Source organism: Sciurus carolinensis, chromosome 12 (assembly GCF_902686445.1).
Source record: "Sciurus carolinensis chromosome 12, mSciCar1.2, whole genome shotgun sequence".
Taxonomy (NCBI): Eukaryota; Metazoa; Chordata; class Mammalia; order Rodentia; family Sciuridae; genus Sciurus; species Sciurus carolinensis.
The window spans coordinates 72,362,037-72,377,616 of NC_062224.1; the positions used below are offsets into that span (position 1 = coordinate 72,362,037).

General features: G+C 36.9%; 1 protein-coding gene across 4 annotated transcripts in view; it reads left to right on the forward strand.

Annotated features, from left to right (window-relative positions):
- Window positions 1-15,580, forward strand: part of Esrrg (estrogen related receptor gamma) — a 589,781-nt gene that overhangs the window by 156,522 nt on the left and 417,679 nt on the right. For 3 of the 4 annotated variants that reach the window (XM_047520875.1, XM_047520876.1, XM_047520877.1), the window contains exon 2: window positions 15,200-15,291. The exons of the other annotated variant lie outside the window; for it this stretch is intronic. The gene's annotated coding sequence lies outside the window, so the exon portion shown is untranslated. The remainder of the gene's footprint in view (window positions 1-15,199; window positions 15,292-15,580) is intronic. 4 annotated transcript variants of the gene reach the window in all.

Below are 15,580 nucleotides of genomic sequence, written 5' to 3' on the forward strand. Positions count from 1 at the left end.
CTTGAACTTTTCATCATCTGGAGGACAATTTCAAGACTATTGCAGAATCCTAGGGTTTCATCTATTTTTTGTTTGTTTTTATTTTGTTATTTTTCCTACTTGGCTAAACTTTGGGTTTTGTTTATTGCTTGATTGAAAGCCTTTGACTGATAAATGATTGGCACATGAGCGGCAAAGTAATTGTTCACACCAACCTCTGTTAGCATTGAAAATTCTATAATTTCTTGTGAAAGGCTTGGCCATTTCTTTTGTCTGTAACTGCATTGCCAGGCATGTGACAGACTAGTTCCTATGCACACAATGGCTTTATTTCAGTGTAGCACCACAGGGCAATCTTCTCTGAAGGCACTTTAAGAGATTCAAATTTAAGTTAAAACCAACTTCATGTGCCGTTGCCAATGCAAATAATATCAGCGAGGTGACAATCAGATGAACAGCTAAGTTCACACATGCTCAGGCAGGATCGCTACTGAGATGTCACAACTTACTCCTCTGCCTGTCAGTTGGCAAGTGTCTTAATTGAGGAAATACAGCATATATGTTAACAGGAACCATATCCATTTATATGTGATAGCCTTGATATTCTGAGGCATGCATTTTATGTACATTTACAACCAAATGAGAATATCAGAATACTGTGCGACTGATAGAATGCACAAACTATGATCTTTGACTCATTTTCCCTTATTTACATGTGCTTAGATCATGTAATTACAAGCTTTTGGAGGCATTATATTGATGATTGTATAATACATTCTGCTCCTGTTTGCCTAGAAGAGGCCAAGATTCATCATGTTAAATTAAGCATCAAGAAGTGGGAATAAAGATGATATTTCCAGGGTGTAGAATGAAGAAAACTGAACTTGATTTTGATAGTTCCAGTGCTAGAGTAGAGAGTTCTTATAGAGTATCTTTTCAGAACTTTCTGGAAAGTGGTCACCAAAATGTGTGAATATTTCTTCAGGGGAGAGGTGCTGTATTGAGGTTTAATTTTTTTTTATCATGTAGTTATTACTTAAGGCATTTAAGAAGAAATCCAGGCAGTCCTGCAACTAAAAAATTACTGATGGGACTTGTATTAACAAGCCTGTTATCTCATAATTTTAAAACATGTTCAGAGGTAAGATACTATGATACAAACTGACTTATAATCTAAAGACCCAAGATGACAATTAGTTGATATTTAGGGATTATTTTTCTTCTTTTAAACAGTTCAAGAATGAGTATGGAGTTCATAGAAAATCTAATAATAGCAAAATATAGTGTCTGGCTCATTTTTCATTTTACATGGGCTGTTTTATGTTTTCCTTCTAATAGTCTCATGATATTCCTCCAAATCAATGAATCGTTGATGATGAACCACATTATTACATTTAGTATTTGCCATTATATCTGTTTAAAAGGGCACTGATTTATTTATGTAGGTTTATATATTTATTTAGACAATTTTAAGACATTAAAAAATAATTGAGCTACACATATATAATTTTAAAATAATTTTAGCACTCTTCCCACTGCAAGAGGCGCTTTTACTGGTACAGCTCCGTGATTTATGATGACATCACGTCCTTTCAGAGACAACATTATTATGTCACTGAACCTGAAGTGGTGAGGTCAAAAGTACATGTGAAGTAATTATGGGCTTGGAGAACCATGCTTCAGTTCAAAGGAAAGCAAGCAGGGATGGGAGGGAGGGTGGAATCTGCACAGAGGGGACAGAAAAGAAGAGGAGGAGAGCAAATCTCTGAAATATGATCATTGGCATGAGCAGAAATTTTGTCCTCAGCAGTTTCATACTATGCTTTGGGAAATGAAAAAAAAATAATAATAATAGTGAAGACGGGGAGGGAAAAGCCAGCAGGCCTTTAAAACTTTACTCCATTGCATTACTAAGAAAGGCTTTGGAAAACGGGGTTACGTAAATGAGAGCAGGTGCGGTGGTGCAGAGGTAACTATTCAGCATATGTAAGTGCAGTTGGAAAATCATTGTCTTGCAGAGAATACTTGAAATTGGTCCCTAATGGCCTTGGTTTTTGTCATATGGTCTTGATTATAAGGCTAAAATTGCATTGCCATGCCTTTAGTGTGAACGAGATGGATGGATAATTATTACGTGCGCTGAATACCTTTCTGCATGGAGGAACTAGGACATCCTCTGGTCACTGTAGCTACCATTTCGACTGGCTGTCAGAAAAGCTCTAAGCGGCCAATTCATCACCATATTTATGTGGGAGAGAAATGGAAATGTGCCTCTATGGTTGGGTGTACACACTCCCTCACATATATGCATATGCAGATTGTAGACAAGCTGAAGTGACCCAGCGCGAGGGACTGAGAGGCAATGTTCAAAGAAGCAGTTGGATTAGTGGAAGTGAGGGTAACAAAGAGGAAACAGTGAGTTCTCTAGAAAACTAATGGCTCCTGGTTATGTCCACATGCTAGTAGCTGGCAGTGATGCACTGTCAAGAAAGATCTGGGGGTTCAGTTTGATATGTTGCAGGAAGATGAAAAATCTCAACAGTAGGAGATAACAAGTAAACAAGGAACATTTGTGGAAGACCAATGATATTTGATATACTGAGAAAGAAACATATCTTCCCTTTGTAAATATTTTTATTAATTTAATTTTATTTTACAATGCTGGGGATTGAACCTAAGGCCTCACACATGGTAGGCAAGTACTTTACCATTTGCCCAACGTTGTAAATATGTATTTTTTTTTAACCGATTCTGCTTGCATAGCTTTCAGGATTCACTTAAAAGGTGAACTTAATGATAGTAACAAAAAATCCAGTTACAGTTGCTGTTGAGAATAAATTTCATGCCTGTTTAGCAGTTGCTACCAGCATCCTTGCTGGTGAGGACATGAAGGGAGGATGTTCTGAGGAATAAGAGCAAACCCAGAGCTTTGTCATATCTGAGTGGACAAGATTCAGGACTGCACTAAGATCCCCAACCATGACCACACAACTCATTCATCACAGAAACATTTATTATGGATCTTGTCCTTGTGGGGCTGTGGCTTCCTCTTTTGATATAGCCCTTTGCAAAATATGGGTAATTAGTTTTGAGGGCCACTGTCCCTTTCACACTGAACCTTGAACTTTGAGGCCAGCACTGAGGAGAGAAACAAATCACACTTTGCTGAAGAGCTCACAGAAAGTCTAATTTGAGAAGCAGACATGAGTTTGAGAGAACAAGGTTTTGAGTCCAGAATCAGCATTTAGAAATTTTCTGATTATGATTTATGTAATTTGTCACTCAAAACCTAGTGTGGGGCAGTTTTACAAGTTGATTGAGCAGATTTGGGCAATCATCCAGCTGTTCTGCAGATGCTGTTTTGATGTGTATTTAAGATAACGAGTAGACAAAATGTTAAGGAATTAAGGATAGATGTTTCTTTATAAATTAAAGAAAAAGAATATAAAAGCACAGAGCCTAGATATAATCTGTATGTGTATTTATATGTAAACGAATTTAACAAAAATCAGAAATCAGTAGTAATTATTTAGCATATTTAATACAAGCTCTTATTTTCTGATACGTATTGATGCGTATACATATATGGTTCTGTTACACTCAAAATTATGCTATACAGTAGTTAAATCTGGGATTCTAGGGCAATAAAGCATGAGTATTACACTATTTTGGTGCTGTTTTTAGCTTTCATTTCTATTGAAAACTGCTAAATTAGTAGCATTTTATGATTCCCGATTTAGCTCTTTTAATAAGAAGCAGAAGCTAAAAACAGCCCAACCAAGCAGTTGAAGTCTTATCACAAGCCGGTAAGATCAATAAGCTAAAAAAAGTATGAAAAGTTTTTGAGTGACAGCTTAAAAATGGAAAATTTAAATATATATCGCTGCCTTCTGCTCCATTGTGTAAGGCATAAAGCCCATTTTGGCAGTATATTTTTAAGCAGTCAAGAAAGTGATTTATTAGTATCCCTGGATTTGTGTTTATATTCCATGCTGTAAACTGTGCTTATAGCATTGTATCTATATTAAGGCACTAATACCCAGAGGGGTACCTAAGCTTAACATTGCTATTATTGTACACAGTGCAGTTTATTGGGCTATACATAGTAACATCAGTATTGACACTTGCTGCATCATCTAAGTCTCTGAATAATCTGTGTTTGATGCTAAATGAACATACTGCTGCTAGCAGGATATAAGACACAAATGGTGTAGGATCCATGGTATGCCATGGCCATTGCTGGTATCTCTACTCCCCTTTGATCTGCAGCACAGCACTCCGTATGCTGATATGTAAATAGATTTTCCCAGTGTTAGAGAAAATGACATCTTGGTTTTGAACACTCTCTTTTCATAAGACCACTAAATTTCACAATAAACATCTTGTGAAAATTCTATGACCTTTCATTAGGTGGAGAGTGTATATTAAAAAGAATAAAAGAGATGTATGCTTGTAGCATAAGTCTAATAATATGAATTTCTGGATGCATTTCCTACCTCTTGAAGTGATGGCAACAACTATCTACCCTGGTTTTGTGCTTACAAAGCTCAGTATTGTGCTGTTCTTGTACATCAAACTGTAGTTCCCTTTTACTCAATAGGATGAGCATCTTTAGTAATTGAGCAAAACAGTCTGTGTTGCAAATAAGAACATTTACTGCCTAGCATAGTGGAAGGATAGTTAGCAAACCAAGCATTGGGTTTCTCTTTGACCTTCTACACTTAGTACTGGTCTTCACTTTGACATCCAATTGGTTTTTATCTATTAGCTCATTTAAGTTTTAGTTGAGGATTGATTCCTATATCCTACATTGTGGACACTGTTTCCATACACATGTATATTTTCTAAGCTTGATTTCTTTTATTGAAAATCAAGACAGCATTTCAATTCTGTTTGAATTACACCAGGTATACTCTCCTTTATTAAAGGCTATAAACAATGAAAAAGCTCTTTCTTAAAGTTACTTTCAGGATAAGGGGCAAAACAGTCACATAAATCATGAATGTGCTGATTTATCTAGTTGTTCCTAACTTTACATTGTAAAGACTAATGGCATATATTAAATCAAGTTTTGAGATCATTAGAATTGAAAGAGAATACTCATACCTATTAATTTATTTCTTCATTCATTAAGCATACTTTCATGGAGTACAAAGCATGTGCCAGAAATTGTGTTGTTTGTGTGAAATTACAGTTTTTCCTCCATATATATAGATTTGTTCCAGGACTCTTAAAGACACCAACATCAACAAATCCCCAAGTCCCTTATTTAAAATAGTATAATATTTTCACCTAAACTGCACACATTCTCTTATGTAGTTTAAATCATCTCTAGATTACTTAGAATACCTAATTAATGGACATACCATGTAAATAGTTGTTACATTGTGTAATTGAAGGAAAATAACAAGAAAAGTGAACACAATCAGTAGAGATGCACTTTTTCTTCCAATATTTTCAATGTCCAGGTGGTTGAATCCACAGATACAATTCCTGAGGACATGAAGGGCTGATGGGTAATGGTAAATGAAACACACTCCTTATTCTAAAGGCAAAGTCAAATTATATATCTTATGGAGGGAATTCTAAAGAAGTTATAAAAAAAGTCAATTTTCCACCAAAGTAGCAAAAGAGAAAAATCATAATAGTGACAAATACATTTTTCATTAGTTTATAATTTCTTGCTCATTTGTTATAAGAATTTGATAGAAACAAGCTCACTGAAATGCTAACAGACTTACCTCTTCCACCTCAAATGTCATTGTTTTTGGAACTAATTAGGTAGTGACAAGAAAGAGACCACTTTTGTTTTCAACAACAGTTTTCAACAAAAGTTTAGGTGACACAAAACAATAGCTTATGACTTAAGACATCAATACTAGGTATGCTAACTCTGCTGAACATTATTAGTCATGTTAAAATATGGAAAGCAGTATGGAGATTCCTCAGAAAACTTGAAATGGAACCACCATTTGACCCAGCTCTCCCACTTCTTGGTTTATACCCAAAGGACTTAAAGTTAGCATACTACAGTGACACAGCCACATCTGTGTTTATAGTGACTCAATTCACAATAGCTAAGCTATGAAATCAGCCTAGGTGTCCTTCAACAGATGAATGGATAAAGAAAACATGGTATATATACACAATGGAATATTAATCAGTCTTAAAGAGTGAAATTATGGCATTTGCAGGAAAATGGATGGAGCTGAAGAATATCATGCTGAGCAAAATGAGCCAATCCCCCAAAATCAAAGTCCGAATGTTTTCTCTGATATGCAGATACTAATTCACAATAAGGTGGGGAGGGGCTAGGGAAGAATAGAGGTACTTTAGGTAGAGGGGATGAAGGGAGGGGAGGGGTTTGGAGGTAGGAAGGATAATAGAATGAATCTACATTATTACCCTATGTACATATATGACTACATGACTGGTGTGGTTCCATATCATGTACAACCAGAAGAATGAGAAATTATACTCCATTTATATATGATGTGTCAAAATGCATTCTACTGTCATGTATAACTAATTATAATAAATTAAAAAAATGAAGGTAGCAAGTTTTTACTGTCTTTGTTTCAACTGAATAGTGGTAAGTACCAGAGCAGACAGGGAGCCAGGAGAGACATAATGTTCTCATCAAGAAAATAAGAAATATGGACTGTTTATTTTCAAAGCCAGGAAAGTTTGTGCCTTTCATTCTCCTATAAGAAAACTTTACTATTCTTATTTTGCAGTAAATAAACCTGTGGGCCTTTGCAGTTTGCAGATAGTGAGTGTGTGTTTAATGCATTGACAACCAAGAATGGGGGAAGTCACATGAAAATTTTCTTTCTTTCATTTAATGCAGAAGGAGGAAGCTGGGAGTGAATGTGTCTAGTCCAAACAGCTTATTGCAAGAGCCACTAACAACAGGAAACACATTAAATTCTAGAGTTTCAGGATGGTGAAGAGGTTGGGGCAGAGTGCTTTGTTCTTTTCTAGTTGGTTCACTGATAGCATCCAGAACAGCACTTGGCCCATGGTGGATGCCTCCTGCTCAAGAGTGTATGCATGCTCCAGAGAACTCAGAGCATTCCGAGCCTATGTCCTTGTTTCTTTAGTCCTCCATACATACTTGGAAAAGTGTGCAAGACAGTGGCAGAGTGAGGGGTGGAAACCCAGGGACATATGAAATCCAGTGTTTTTTTTTTTTTAATTTATTCTTTCTTGCCTCCTCTCTGAGTTGAAATATTCAGCTTTGGCCTAAAAAGAAGCTAAAAACCTTATGCAAAGAGCTTGTAAACAAACACCCACTTGAACCATCTGGTTTTGTAGCACATACAAGTGATTAAGCTTCAGAGCTGTGATTGTTAAAATTTTAAAAACACAACAATCCAAAACACCTCCAAATAGATTCCTTATGCAAGTTTATAGGGGCGAGACATATGATGCTTTATATAGTAAATAATCTGGAAAAGTTAAAGGAATTTTTTTTCCCAATTTCCTTCCCTCCTTCTCTCCCTCCCTCCATTGTTCCTTCCTTTTGGATGTTAGGGAAGATACATGCACCCAAAATATGTTTATATTTCCACTGTCCAGAGTCTGTGTCATTAACTGCATGGCATGGTTCCTGATTTTTAACTTTATCATCATATTTGTCCTTGATAGAGAAACCTGCATGCTTGGATGTATGTGCATGTGCACACAAGAGGGTGTCTCAGTTCTTTCCAGAATATATTAAGCAATCTGGGCTATTTGCAAATAATGAATTCATACTTTTTGTCCATAATGACTGAAGAAAGTCAGGTCAGGGGGAAATTAAATATGTTAAGAGCTCTCATTTTAATTGTATAATATCGATACTGTCTTTATAGTTAATTTCCTTGACAAGTCGTAGGGCATATGGATTGGATTCTTCATATATTTCTAACGTGGAAATGATTCTAAATTGGAACATCTCATTTAGGTGACATCACTGAAGGGAGAAAGAGGAAGCTGCCCCCTGTACTGCAAGTTTATGGGAAGAGCATAGCTTTATAGCTGATGAGCGTGGGAATGAATTGCCCAGGCACACAGAACCAAAGATTCTTAAGTGAAATAAAAACTGTAGGTGAGAAAGCAGTTATCCTATGAGACTCCCTAGGTCTGTCTTCCCCAGCTTGACCAGTCCTCACCCCTGGATTTATCATATCCAAGAAAGGGAGGAAAGAAAATAGTTGGAAAAAAGAGGAGAAAGAGTTTTGAGTTATAGTTATGGTGATTCTGGTATCAAATAAAGCCCCCAAATATCTCATGTTTCAAAAATAATAAAAGTTTTCTTTTTCTTCACATAAAGTTCATAATGAATGTTCCTGATGGGGATGAATCTCTTTCAAGTGGCAATGTGAAGGTGACTTTGGTAGCAGAAAGGACACCATGTGGGATATGGGGCGAGGAAGGGTTTTATGTACCACCAATGGAGAGACTCCCCTCACTCCTCTTTCTGCATGGAGGAAACTCAGTCCCATGACAACAGAAGTTCAGGGGTGGCCAGAGAAATGGTTGTAGCTGTGTGCAAGGTAACAAGAAGTTTGGGGAACCACTGGTTAGTCTTCATCATGTGAAACAAAAGAAAAGATGGGTATTAACGTGGGACACTCCATAGTACTTCTTATTTGCCAGGAGAGAAATGATAACATCAAAGTCTTTTCCAGTGAAATGATAGTAAACTGGCTTTTTCACAGGGGTGTGTGTGTTTTGGGGAGGGGGAACAGCCTCATCTGATTTCTGTTTTTTGCTGAGTTTCTTCATGTAAATACTAGATAGTTTCAAGCTACAGACATGAGTTCACTGAGTGTGGAACTGGGGAGAGATGCCGAGGCCTAACCCTGCAAGCTGGAACTAACCACTCTGGCTGTTCATTCTACTGATGAATTCTGAGAAAACACATATGAGGCAGCCCATTTGTGGGAAAGAAGTGTGTGTGTGTTTTCCCCTTGATATTTGACGCAGGGGAAGATATGCTTCGAAGTGGATCTCTTTAATCTCTGAAAACACGTTGATATGATGTACTCATATCAGCAACAGATGGGGGGATACACTTTTGAGTCAGAGAAGAATAGCACCAAGGGCACTCATGAGGTGTCAAGGTCGCCCATCTGTACTGAGCCGTGGTCCACTCTTGGGCTGTATTTACAGTGCCTAGAACAACTTTCCAAGGACCATCCTGAGAAGTCAGATGCTTCTTCTGGAATATGTATATATATTGTATTAATAATTTTCTTGGAATTTAATGTGTCCATTCCCGTCATTGTTTTCCAAGAAGGGAGAAAGACTTGGAGATGGGATGGATCATGGTGATGAGAGAAAAGAGATGCCAAGGATGTTCTTTGTTTCTGCAAAGATATGACCTGAGCCAATCTGTGAGTTTTGCTTTTTCTTTTGAGGTGCTGGGGATTGAACCTGGGGTCCCAAGTATGTTAAGCACATGTTAAGCACATGCTCTACCATGGAGTCACATCCCCAGCCCCTGATCTGTATATTAAGACAACTCTGAAGCTCAAATAAATGCCCAGGTCTCAAGTGGCTAATTAAGATGATAATTAATAGATCAGTGACTGTACCTGTATCCTTCTGAAATTTTCCTTTATTGCTTCTCTATTTTTGCTGTCCAAAGAGGCCATGTTTTGATCAGTTTCATTTGCTCTTAGCATTCTCTTTGATCTGTGTAGATATAAAGTGGTGTTTTGGTGTCCCTGTAGTGGTCCAGGGGGGTCAAGACTCATGATGAACTAGGCATCAGCCCAGTGATTTTGCTGTGAGTGGTCTTGTTCTCAGAAGTTCTAGAGACATGGCCCTCTTGAACTGAGTCTGTAATCCACGTCTTCACTGTAAAGACCCAGGATTTTGTTTGAGGTGTTTATTATTTATATGAGGCAGGTCATGTCAGCATCATGAAGATTCTGGTCTCTCTATTAATTATTTGGAATATAAGCCCAGGCAGTACAAAACCTAAAGGGGAATCAAATCTGTGGTGTATTTGATTCCATTCAGTTACTGGTTTATTTTAGGCTACTTGCTATTTTTAGAAAGTACTAAAACTGGTAATGACACTCAGGTATTGAGGTCTCTCCAAAAGTTAATTCATTTACTTAGTAAATAGTAATGAGCCATCCCAGGAAGCAGGTCTCCTCCTGTATTTTCTAATCATGGTGAAAATTAAACATCTCTGAAACTAACTTCCCTCATGCCAACCCACTCGATTGAATTTTTTCCTTAACTGAGCACTGCCAAAATTCAGAACTAGGGCTTGGCATACCCATTTTGATCAGACCAGCCATCAGAATCATAATGTCCTAAGTACAAAGCCCACTAATTGAATTTCATTCACTGAACTGAAATACAGCAGCCAAAGGCAGAGAACACTGTCGGCTATTTTTTATGAGGTCCGGAGTCTAAAGTCATTTTTTAAATGTGAGTGATGCAATTTCTTGTATCTTTCATTTAAAATGCTACTTGGTAAACAGTGTTACAGATTAGTGTATTTGTAATTTAAATGAAGACAATACATCAAGCCCAATCTGAAAAGAAAGGAGAAGTTTAGGAAATGATTCATTCCTCCTTTTGTGTGCGATCTACTGTAGAAAATGATAAATAAATAGGTGAGGAGAGTGGGGGGAAGGTTTGTGGATTTTAGGAGCCAAAATTGAACTATTTCTAAACAGAGTGAATCCCAATAGCTAAATCTTTGTTTTCTTCAAGTACACTAATAAATTCTGCCTAATTCATTTTTTATTTTCTCTTGGGGTCTGCTTGCAGATTTGCTTCAACGAAGGAAGCATCATGTTACATCTTTTAAATAATTGATTGCTCTCAGTCCAAGTGAGCTTGAAGGAAATTCTGAAAATAGGTACTGATTGAGCAAATGCCTCCTTCCTCCCCACATTCTCTCCTCAGCACTCTCTGCTCTTATCTTCCTTTAAAAAAAAACTTGCATTTTCCTCTTTTGTTTCTTTGCCTCCTTGATGGAGCAGCTGATGCTATCGAACTTTATCTAGTAGTTAGTACCTCTCATTTATTTTGTATCACACTATTTTACTATAGGGGGAGCTGTTAAAGTAGGCCAATGTAATGAAATGTTCTTAATCAGTAGAAATGTCATAATTACCACCAGAGATGGTTTGTTGGGACAAATTAGCTCCGAAGCTTGCCTCTATGAAGTTGCAGTGTGTACTTTCCAAGGTTGAGGTGACCCTGAAAGCTGTGTTAGCTCTGGCCTTGTCTAACTCCAGCTGTTCCTGCAGGTTCTGAGGCAGTGAGCTGATCTGTGTTTTCCCCAAGAGAAAGAAGAGCATCTCCATCTTATCTCACTGTGGGTGTCATTAACCGTCATCTAAGGCTTGGAAAAGCCATTACTGTTTTCAGGCAGCTGTGGTTGGTAGAACATTTGAGTGACCCACAGTGATTCTGGCTTCAAGTCAGAACTTTATGAGTCACATTCCCTTCCAGAACCTCCTCCTTGCTTGTAAAATGAGGGCTCTGGGGAGAATCATCTCTAAAGTCTCTATCAGCAATGGTCTTCTTCCATCCTCCATGGAAGGGGATGATAAAATAAGGGAGGTTGGACTCCATTTGATTTTGAGTATATGAATGGAATTCCAAGCTTGAGTGAATGGAAGTTATGTGATCCCTCTATGCTAACCTTCTTGTTTCTTTCCATCATTTTCTTAGTCTTTCTCTTATTTCTCCTACTTGTTCCCTTTCTTTCCCCTTCCTTACTTTTTACATTCCCAGGGTTAAAGTGGAAGGAGAATATTTTTTTTTTGAAGGAGAATATTTTGCAAAGTGCTAGACTCAATAATCTTGGCTGACTTAATGAAGAAATCATTTATTTAAAAAATACTCTGCCCTTACATAAATGTTTTCTCTAAGCTTCTCTAATTGCAACAGAGAGTAGGCAATGCTACTGAATTTGGGAAGATGTAATTGTGGAATGGCAAATATTGGGAGAGCTAATTGTAAGAATTCTAAGTTTGAGCTCAGTTTCACCGGGAGAAAGCCTTACATTGTGTCAATCACAGGAGGAGCTGCATCTGAATGGTTGGATTATTGTCTACTTTCAAAACTATCACAATCTCTGACCCACTCTTCCTTTCAAGGACCATCATGTAGATACTATCATTCTATTTTCTGTCTTGTTACAGCTAGTTCCCTGGGGTCTGAACACATCTTTTCTCCACATCTATCCAGCAACCAGTAGCTCACTTATATGTCCTATACTTGCCCTGGGTAAACTTTTAAAATGTCTGTAACTGAAATCCTTAAAAAAAAGTCTTCAAATATCCAAAGCTATTTAGAACCACTTGAACAACATATGGTTGGGAATCTAGAAACTGAAGAATCTATTGTGTGTTTTTTACTATCTGACTATACACTAAGATTTTATTTCAAAGGTTCAAAGGAACTGTTTGGCTTCTCCTTTTACATCTGCTATAATTTAATTTTTGCAAGTACACGCTCCTAAGACTTTTGGACCTGTGCATTGATTAGACTATAGGTAACTCATCCCAGTAAGATATATTTCAAAGGTTTTAGAATTCAAAATATGCTTTTCTTCAAGGACAACTGTGTTGTTAATGGTTGTGTTCTACTATAGCACTACTGTATTTCACATATAGGATGTTCTAAAGGCTTCATTTTTTATTGGAATGTTCATTCTTTGTACATTCTGTAGAGAAAGATCTGTCCACATCTTCAGATCTTTCTACCTTCTGAAGGTAGAGAGCTAATTCCCCTTTTAAGGAATTATTTTAAACTGTATAGTTATCTTTAACAATGTAGAGGGTGATGTGATGGTGGTAGGAATTGTATAAGTCCTGTTGCTTTTGGGTCAGTAACTCTGTGGTTGAAGGGTCGCTGATAACTTACTTACCTAGATACATTGTAAAAATATTCTCTGGGAGAGGTAAGGGAATACAGAATCTTCCTCTTGTAACCTCATACTGTATAGCCATGGTGGAATGGCACTACTCAAGTTATAAGCTATGTGACAGATGCCCCTAGATTTGTGTGATGCAAAATCTAAGGGACTAGAATTAATATCTTTGTTGTCAATTTATGTCTCCAATCGCAGTATTTAATTGGGTATAGGTAATTCCCAGTTTACAAACCAGGTGTATTCCAGTGCAACTATGTTTAACAGTGATTTTTCTATATCACCCATAAAAATCTTCTCCATCATTTGGTAGCTGAACTTTTAAAGACAGTTTACAGTAGCATTTTTTCCCTATTCTTCAGTAAATTATCCATAGTGTTGAAATCTTCCACCTGGGTTGATTGTCACAATCTAAAACAATTAATCTAGGGAAATGTATACTATATTTTATCCTAAGAGGCCATCGTAGCAGTAATAGGAATTAGTTCTACTTGCTCTTCTGATGCCCATATCATTTCCTTACCCATAAACCCTGAATCTCCTGGGTTGAATGCCTCTGCTCAGAGAGTTGCAAATGTGGAAATCAAAAAAACTGGTTCCCAAAGCCATTATTGCAATTCTAACATCATTTTTTATTTTCATCAATTTCAGAGGTGAAATTTCACAATCTACAGTCACATTGGTTATGACCATTGTCAGTATTACCCCAACAGTCACACACCTGTTGAAATCAGCACCTGCAGGATTTTGTTGACTTATGTCCTTCTTTTGTCCCTCTCAAGTCCTCAGCTTTCTTTAAAAAAATAAATAACAACCTAAATTAGCTCCTGTCAGGCATCTATCCCAGTAGTGCTAATTTTTTAATATTTATACAAATTATAGTTTTTTTTAAAAAACAGAACTCCTGTGTTCACAATCCTAGAAAATAAATGTTTAGATTTTCTCATTTGAGTCTTCTATCTTATTCATGAATATATCCTAACTACCCCCTACTTTAATCTGCAAAGCACTCTCCTATCTATTCTAAACTCTGTCAAATTCTAATCTATACCAGGAGCTTCCTTGGTCTCTAGTCTTAGTTAATCCTTGACTCTCATTCAGTGCAAGAATTTATTTCAAAATCATTCCTTTGTTTTCTAGTACACAAATAGTTTCCCTTTGGCATTTTTAAAGCAAATGATCAAAACATGATTCTGGTTGGGTTTTGTAGCATTGGGGTGTTGAGACAAAGTTGGGACTGAAAGGTCAATCTTATTTGTCAAGCATGCACCTTTCTTATTCTTGAAAAAAAAATGGGCAAACTCTGGGTTTGGAGGGGGCCTTAGTGAATAGATTTTGAGAGCCATCTAATGGCAACACAAGCATCTCTTTAAAATGCTCACTCCATGGTGTCTAGATTTACCACATTCCTGCCTCAAGAAGGGTGATAGGAAACGGCCAGATGCCACCTGGCTGATTAATTCCACCACCTCTTTTATGTAATAAATTGCACCAAAGTGTTCACCAAACCAATTGTTAGGGTATTTCTGTCACTTCTTGTTCACAGCCTTCTCCCTTCTTCCTAAGCGGCAAGTTCAGCACAGAATCCCCTTGGATATCTGAAGGATCACTTTGTTGCTCTGAACAGTCCTTGTATATGTGGGTGAAGATAAGAGAACTAAGTTAAATCATATGGAGTTGCCATTTTTGTAGGTTAAATTTTGAGAAAATAGTGACAATGAGGTTCAACCCAGTAGCTTCCTTTGAAAGACATTCTTCCTAAAACAGCATGAATGCATGTTGCTTAAAATCCACTGTAGTATTATTTGAAACAGAAACTTCAAGTTCTTCCATTAGAAAACTTGTGCTTTTCTTCCTGTTCCCTTTTGTCTTTTCCAAGAATCAGAGCAATAGGAAGCAAAGTCCTCATATTTGTAGAAATGCATATATTTTGAAACTAATGTGAAATAAGTGAAAAATACATTGGTCTTGGAAAGTTTTTTTTCCTGAAAGTTACAAATGTTATAATGGAAAATGCTTTGAAACCCTAACCAGAGCATTCACTATAAAAAAGAGAGGAGCGGAAGATTAATAAATCTGATAAAGAAGAAAAAATAAAAATGAGGATTGGACCTTTGTGTGAGTGTTAATACAGCCCCAAGTATATATATAGGAAAATCAAAGACTTGCTAAAGGCAGAGCATACTAAGTCATAGCTATTAATGTGTGCTTAACTCTATTGCCTGGGAGATTTTATTAAATGCAGTAGTCAAGAAAATTGACCTCACTTTTTTTTTTTTTTCCTTTTTTGGGTTGGATCCTTGCTCACGTCACATAAATGAATAGAGCTGCCAATTTACTGGTTCATCAATGAAACAATATTAAATTATGAAGATGTAAGGAAAAAATCCTACGCTAACAGTGTTGCAGTTTGAAAGGTAAGCTGTTCCCTATAAGATAGGAGATGTTAATATTCTTCACAAATCTGTATAATATGCCACATGATTCACACTAAAGGGTTAAGTGGCCTCCACGTCCTTGTCTCTCAGTGTTGTGCTAACAAGTGTTTCATTAGTAACAAAAATGAAGAGACTGTGATATTTCCTCATTATGCCTTTAAATTGCAAAAACATTTTTAATGCTTTTAAATTGTTATATATTATGAAACAGTCTGACAAATTGTACTTTACTGAGTGTCTGTTGCCTGATCCCACTGTGATTTTGCCT